We start from the raw sequence: 8395 nt of genomic DNA on the forward strand, positions 1-8395 counted from the left end.
ATAAAGGTACAGATAGAGCTGTGTACACCCATGCACGCATATGCACCATATAAATGCATATACATATATATGCATACATACTATACAGTACATACACACATAGTGTACACAACATCAAGGCACAAGGTACAGCACAGTACATACATCTAGATATGAGGTACACAAGCGCGAGCAAGAGGAGAGCATGTCCAGACAGAATAAGTCCAAGAAAGAAAATCAAAAGCAAGAGCAGGATGTTTGACAATGAATAAGTAGAGATGATTTAAAGATATGAAAAGAGGTGATAGATCTAAGTGAGCGAGGTAGGTTATTCCAATCTGATGGAGCTTTAAATTTAAATGCATGGCGACCAATTTCTTTCCTGATTCTTGGTGTAAAGAAAAATAGATGATCAGTATGCCTTAGGCTATACTGTGAACTGAAAGGAATTAGAAATTGTTTCAAGTACGGATGATTATTAAAATAGATACATTTAAAAGTAAATAGCGACCAATGAAATTTCCTTCTGGACTTGGAAGCCAGCCAATTCAAGAACTCATACATTAGGCAATGATGGGTCCTATATGGACACCTCAGAACAAATCTACAGAGACTGTTGTATAAAATAGTGAGAGGATGAAGATTTGCTTCTGAGGTGTTCCCATAGATCACATCAGCATAATCAAGAATTGGCAGCACCAATTGTGTCACGATTCTTCTCCGGACTTGCAGGGAAAAACATTCAACAGAACGATAAAGTGATTTTAGACGACCATATATTTTCTTAGAGATTGAGTTGATATGAGGTTTGAAAGATAACTGGGAATCTAGCCAAAGGCCCAAACATTTAAATTAATCTACTTTTTCTAATGCTGTTCCATCCAGGAAATTAATATGCCAGTTAATCTGGCAAAGGCAAATAATCTGGTCGAGTGCAGAACAACATAAAATATTATTTTTTCTTATTCAGAAGAAGCTTGTTGACAGAGAACCATTTTTGGACTAGATTAAAAAATTAAAATCAGATTGTATTGAGTATTTAATTTTTGAAAAGTCCGAACTGGAGGAGTATATTAAAGTGTCATCTGCATATAAATTAATTTGACAGTCCGAACAGATTTGTGAGAGGTCATTGATGAAGATGGAGAATAGTAGAGGACCTAAAGATGAACCTTGTGGCACACATTTATTAATAATCTTGAAGTCTGACTGGCTGCCCTGAAAAAAAAACCACATTGACGTCTATAATGAAGAAAAGAGTTGAAAAATAACAGAGTCAGTAGAGAGACCAATAGCATGTAGTTTATCGAAAAGGAGATGTTGATCAACCATGTCAAATGCTTTAGCAAGGTCAATGAATATAGCACCTGTAGGCATATTGCTATCAGATGCTGACTGTATGTCGTTGGTAAATTTTAGTAGAGCAGTGGTGGTCGAGTAGTTTTTTCTAAAACCAGGTTGCTGTGGTGATAATAAGTTATAATCATAAAGATATTAAGATAATTGATTAAAGATGAATTTTTCAAATATTTTATTAATAATTGAGATAGGTCTATAATTATTGATGTTCATGGGGTCACCCCCTTCATGGAGAGGGGGAGTTTTACCAGTTGCAAGAGATAAATTAAATAAATCAGCCAGGGGAAATGATAAAACATAAAAGGCAAGTTTAAAGAACTTAATCTCCAGATCATCTGGAGCAGCACTGCATCCAGAGCTTGGACCATCAGTTGGTGCGATAGTTCTGAAGGAAAAGGAACTGTCATCTGTTCTGAGTCGGGGTAAAGTCAGAGTGAGAATGACCAGACAGGGAGCTACCAATTGTAGAGAAGTGTTGGCTAAATGCCTCTGCAATTAATGATGGTTCACTGACAGTTTCATTGTTTATTTTGATATGAGTAGTAGGATTTTTTTGTGGGTTTATTGGTTATACTATTGATTCTCTTCCAAAATTGCTTTGGGTTCTTAAAATCAGTTGACAGACAGTCTTTGTAATAATTTGCCTTAACATTTCTAGTATTGGTTTTACATTTATTCCTCAACTCTTTATAAGCAATCATTTGTTGCACGGTATTTTTTCCATGCCTTGTCTCTTTGTTTGAATAAGTGTATAAGATCTCCTTTTATCCAAGGTAAATGTCAACCCTTGACTTTAATTGTTGTCCAGGGAGCATGTTTATTAATTATCTCAACAAGCTCAGTGTAAGCGCCATTTTTGCATTACCGTATTTTCCGCACTATAAGGCGCACTTAAAAGCCTTTAATTTTCTCAAAAAACGACAGTGCGCCTTATAATCCGGAGCGCCTTATATATGGATCAATTGGTTAATTGGTTGATCCATACTGGTTGTACACGGCGCTCAGCGACACTGACTCGGATAATGACGAGAGGGAGCCAGGCATGTTGGATGCCGTACTCGCCCAACTGTTCAATTCGGACACTGAAGAAGAAGAATTCGAGGGATTCGTGGACGGGGAATGAACTGAAAAAGTGAGCTTTACGTGTTATACGTAACTGAACAATGTTGAGTTACGCACTAACGTTTGAATTAGCGGTATCAGACTGTGTTTCTTTTACATGTTTACAACTGAACAAGGCTGGGAGATATTGTGAATATGCACATTAACGTTTGAACAGCGTTGAGTTATTGTGAATGCACTAATGAATGAACAATTTCGAGAGTTACTATATTGTGAATGCACTAACGTTTGATTTAGTGGTATCAGACTGTTTCTTTTACTACGTGTTTACTGAATCAGGGAAAAGTTCCCCTCCACGTTTGGGAGAAGAGGAGTGGATGCATAACGCAACCCCAGTCAAACGTTTGACTGCAGTATCTTCTATTCTATGCGCCTTATAATCCGGTGCGCCCTATATATGAAAACAGTTCGAAAATAGGCCATTCATTGAAGGTGCGCCTTATAATCCGGTGCGCTTTATAGTGCGGAAAATACGGTAATAAGTTTGATTATTATTGTTTGGATTATGATTTGCTAGAGCATAGCAGATGATATATTTGTGTTTATTTTGGGAATATTTACTGAGATTAATTTCTATTTTATTTTGAAGGTTTGTTGTGATTCTGTAAGACTTCCGTAGTCATGTGATCAGGAGACAGGAAGTAAAGTGTATTGTTATGTGTTACGCTGTCTAAGTAAAATAAACGAGTGACGGCGGAGCAACACGGTAGTTTTACCGTGGACACATGGGAACATGTGTGAAGCCAACTCAACGCGTAAAACAGTGTAATGTTGTCACTATAGAGTGGTTAAGAAAGAACTAAGGTTAAGAACATAAGATTTACTAAGAAGACCGAAGAAACCACTACACTCAGTATAAAAGTAATTCCAGGCATCTTCAACGGATGGTATTAGTTGAAATATTTCCCAGTTGATGTTTAAGATATCTTGAATATAGAGTTCAGAGTTAATATTATTAGTTTTCCTTACTTTGATGAATTTAGGAGGAAGATGAGGCATTTTGATTTTCCAAACAGTCAGGTAATACCCCAGATTGTATGATTCTGTCGGGATGGGAAACTAGGATCCAGTCAAGTAGAGCAGAAGAACTGGGACCAACTCTGGTAGGTTCACTTATAAGTTGGGTTAAATTCATGCTGTTGAAGAGATTGCGATCATTACGAGATGAGCGATCTGCCCAATTGGATTTGAAATCACCTAATATGATTTTTTCAGTAGTGCAGTCTAAAGAATTAAAGGTTGTTAGGATACATTCAGTTGTTTCAGCAGGAGCATTGGGAGGTTTATAGATATTTCCTATGATAAGTCATTTGTTCTCATGTAAAATAATTTTAACAAAAAGGCATTCAAAATGTGAGGGATTCTCAGTTGGTAAAATAAGTTCTGCTGTCAAATACAGGATACATATGACCCCCTCCTCTTGAGCCCCTGTCTGTCTGTCCATTATAAATGACATACAGTTGTGCTCCTAAGTTTACATACCATGGCAGAATTTGTGATTTTTTTGGCCATTTTTCAGAGAATATGAATGATAATACAAAAACTTTTCTTTCACTAATGGTTAGTGGTTGGGTGAAGCCATTTATTATCAAACAATTGTGTTTGCTCTTTTTAAATCATAATGATAACAGAAACTACCCAAATTACCCTGATCAAAAGTTTACATACCCTAGTTCTTAATACCGTGTATTACCCCCTTTGACATCAATGACAGCTTGAAGTCTTTTGTGGTAGTTGTGGATGAGGCACTTAATTTTCTCAGATGGCAAAGCTGCCCATTCTTCTTGGCAAAAAGCCTCCAGTTCTTGTAAATTCTTGGGCTGTCTTGCATGAACTGCACATTTGAGATCTCCCCAAAGTGGCTCAATGATATTGAGGTCCGGAGACTGAGATGGCCACTTCAGAACCTTCACTTTTTTCTGCTGTAGCCAATGACATGTCAACTTGGCCTTGTGTTTTCGATCATTGTCATGTTGGAACGTCCAAGTACGTCCCATGCTCAGCTTCCGAGCTGATGAGTGCAAATCTTCCTCCAGTATTTTCTGATAACATGCTGCATTCATCTTGCCATCAATTTTAACCAAGTTCCCTGTGCCTTCGTAGCTCACACATCCCCAAAACATCAGCGACCCACCTCCGTGTTTCACAGTAGGAATGGTGTACTTTTCATCATAGGCCTTGTTGACTCCTCTCCAAATGTAGCGTTTATGGTTGTGGCCAAAAAGTTCCATTTTGGTCTCATCACTCCAAATAACTTTGATCCAGAAGTTTTGAGGCTTGTCTCTGTGCTGTTAGCGTATTGTAAGTGGGCTGCTTTGTGGCATTGGCGTAGTAATGGCTTTCTTCTGGCGACTCGACCATGCAGCCCACTTTTCTAAAAGTGCCTCCTTATTGTGCATCTTGAAGCCAGTGGGCGCGCACTGTAGCTGTTCCCACTCAATGTTCTTGAAGTCAAAATACGCCGCTTAGGGGCGCTTCCATCTTGCGATTTTGACGTCATTTGGAGCCAGAGTCTGCGCAGTAGAGTCCGGGGGCAGGAGCCCTGGTAACACGCCCCGCCCACTTAGCGTACTGCCCTGATGACTTACGCAGCCCAGCTACACCGAAAGCGCTCTGCTGGTCTACACCATAGACTGTAAATATTACTGGACGAACCCTGACCCGTCTGTGACATAGGCAGAAAATGAGTCCAATCGACGGCCGCATCCATATTGGATTTGCAGTCTCAACCTAACTTCGGATCAACCTAGCAACAGCAGTAAGGCGGGACCGGCGGGACTTAGCTCCGCCCATTCAGCTCGACGTTAGCAGTCCACTTCACAGCATAGCTAACAGCTAGGCTGCTATCATCAACTATTCCTGCTCGTCCTGAGAAAACTCTACAAACAGTAAGTTAACATTTAACTTTTCTACAACACAGTTAAAACGAATTATATTCAACACAAATATTTAATTAAAGTCTTAAAACTACACTTTTTTAAATATACAATTATGTTTATGAGTTATTTGTCAGAGCAGTTAGACTTTGTCAGTGTTAGCAGAGAAATACATTAACAAAGTTTTATCCATAAACTGTAAATAAATGTGAGACATCCAGAAGAAATCAATATTACAAAGCATACAGTTCATGTTACTGTTCTGACAAAAAGAGGAATGTCTGTGTTTTATATTTACTGATGTCAACAGCGATGAGGTGAACATGACAATTGAAAAATAATTATTTAGTATTTATGATAAGATATTTGTTTTCTATTGAACCCCGTGAAGTCATGGAGTCTGTGGACAGTATCAGCTTCACACCAAAAACTTTAAGTATTAGAAACAATAGTGTTTAAGACTGGCATCTATTATTATGAGTTGCAGCTACCTTGTTCAATATTATTCCTGCAGATGTGGCTCATAACAAAAAAACAGCCTGAGCTGTCACATGTAGTTAACTGTACATTTTGTCTTGTCTGAGGCATTAATTGAACACCTTTGTATTTCTCCTATAGACACAGTGTGGATTATTGGTGACTTGTCCGTCGAGGTGCCCAGAGAGCTGCAGAGACAGAGGAAGAAACCTGAGCCTCAACAACATCTGTATTTGTTGGTTCTTCTGGGGTGGACTTCGGTTGCTTCTCTTCAACAGCTCGCTGTGAGGGAGGTCTGAGTGATGTCACCCATAGGCTGAGAGCTGAGACGGGTTTTAAGCCTTTTGACAAACCGTTACACCGCGCCCACCTGTCAAGCTGGTCAGCTACACACCTTATTGTGAATAACTCTTATCCTTCATCAAAACATTCACCCCCCCCCGTACAGTGTGTGTCGATCGAGACATGAGCTAATCACACCTATTTGTTTGTTTTGTACCAAGCTGTAAACATGTTAATCTCTGCTGTAAAAACAGACTTTTTTTAATGTTGTTTTTCAGATTAAATAAATATTTCTATATAAATGCACTCCTTTATGTCTACTTATGAGTATACATTTCAGATTAATTCTCAATTCAAAAGCTTAGGGAAGGAAGTCTACTTTTACACAACTTCTTATTCTTTTGATAAATACTAATGTAGTTCATTTCTGAAAGTGGGATGGAACAGAGTCATTGCAAAAATTTGCCCTTAAACACAGCCCCATTTTAAAATCAAGATACGTGGAGAGTAAATAAGATCAATAACTTGTGAATAAAAACACAGTTAAAAATGATTTAGAAATGTAGTCTTCCCTGATCAATATCACATAATATCAACTTCTCCCATCTAAACTGGACAAAGTGTTTTAAAATGGGAAGAAAATAGTTTGATTGCAAGTTGTTTGGAGGAGATCTAGTTTTATTTGAACAGCATGAATACAGTCTTCCAAGGTGCAAACCCTCCTCCTCCTCCTGAAGCCTGTGGAGCTCCTTCATGTACTGCTGTCTTATCTGCTGGCCATCTTCTCTCAGCAGAACTTCAACTGTTGAAAAGTCATTCAGAAGAAGCTCGAGCATGTGACATGGATCCAGGAGAACATGGACTTTTAGTGAGAGGTCTTCAGGATGACAAAGAGAGAGAAAAAAATCAGTTATTCATTAAATCATTTTTTTTGTTCTCATCTATTTTTCTGTATTCATCTGTGTGTAAGAGCACATTTATAAATTCAACAGTGTACTACCCAGACAACAAAGGTACAGTATTCAGGTAATCAACATCTATTCAAAGTTAAGAAGATAAACATTATTGTAATCATGCTGTTTTCAGCTCTCTCACTCACACAATGATGTTCCACATCAAATTGTCTCAGATTTTGTGAGGAAAAATTAAGCAGTTTATTGTGGCTAGTACTTCATCTTTACATGAAACAAATATAACCTGAATTATTTAAATCATTAACAGGTCCCAACTCTCTGTGCTTTAGTACAGAACATACAGTAACTCATTTATTATTAACATGAGCTCAGTACATGGCTGTATTCTTCAAACTATTTCTTATACTTTATATCTATGTGCTTTAAATCTTATTTTCATTCCATATGTTATTTATATTTTATATTTCTACTGCTATATTCTGTGTATGAGTTCAGTGAAAATTAATATGGTTATTAATATAGTTCTTAATGGTTACAGATGCTCTTACAAAGTGAAGTGTTTTTTATTTGTTAACAGTTTGCTCAAATCTTAAGACACTACATCAACCATGTAACTTTAATGTCATCCTCTATAACCTACACAGCACATTAGGTTCAGTTCAGTTTATGTTACTGACGGATAATTACTACACAAAGTTTGTTTTTTAATGTCCACATTTAGGTGGAGTATTACATTCATCATAACGTCAGATAACCATATTTACAGTCTGTGGTTAACCACCGAGATGAACCTTTAGCTTCTAACATCACACAAACTCACTATTTTCAACAACAACATCTTAACAACAAACATTTCTAAACCATTGACCGTAAATAATGAGCTACAGTTAGCCGACTGGTTTACAAGCTAACGCTAAACAAGCTAGGTCCGTAAATATAAACACGAGTATGCAGTAAATATAACACTACTATATCACTTACCGAAAAAAACTGAAGCATCAACTTGTTGGATGGTCTGTTAACCGCACAGCAAGCCATGTATGTTGTCAGATATGTGTTAAACAAACTCTCCAAACGATGTAAAAAAGAGGAGAAATCAGAGGATCAAGCTGTTAGCCTCCTGACCTGCTGACCTGACAGACAGATGCAGCGCGCAGAGCTGTCAATCAAATCTGACACAACCAAATATGGGCATAGTCGTTTTCCTTAATAGAATAAAATCCGATGAGTTATAAAAAAATTCACCCCCCCCACAGTGTGAGGAGAAGGGGCCGTCAACTTCTCAGATACATCTCGTTTTTTGAACCAGGCTGTAAACATGTTGATTCCTGTGGTAAAAACGGGCTTTTTTGGCTGTGGGCTTATGGCACTTCCGGTGCTTCTGCA

The 8395-nt window shown here is 37.9% G+C and overlaps 1 long non-coding RNA gene across 1 annotated transcript; it reads left to right on the top strand.

Moving 5' to 3' along the window:
- Nucleotides 1–5085: 5085 nt before the first annotated feature.
- LOC136181266 (uncharacterized) lies at nt 5086–6401 on the top strand. Its single transcript, XR_010667618.1, has 2 exons — nt 5086–5348; nt 5955–6401. It is a non-coding gene; the product is annotated as an uncharacterized lncRNA (long non-coding RNA).
- The last annotated feature ends 1994 nt before the right edge of the window (nt 6402–8395 follow it).

This window comes from Labrus bergylta, chromosome 2, assembly GCF_963930695.1.
Source record: "Labrus bergylta chromosome 2, fLabBer1.1, whole genome shotgun sequence".
Classification (NCBI taxonomy): Eukaryota; Metazoa; Chordata; class Actinopteri; order Labriformes; family Labridae; genus Labrus; species Labrus bergylta.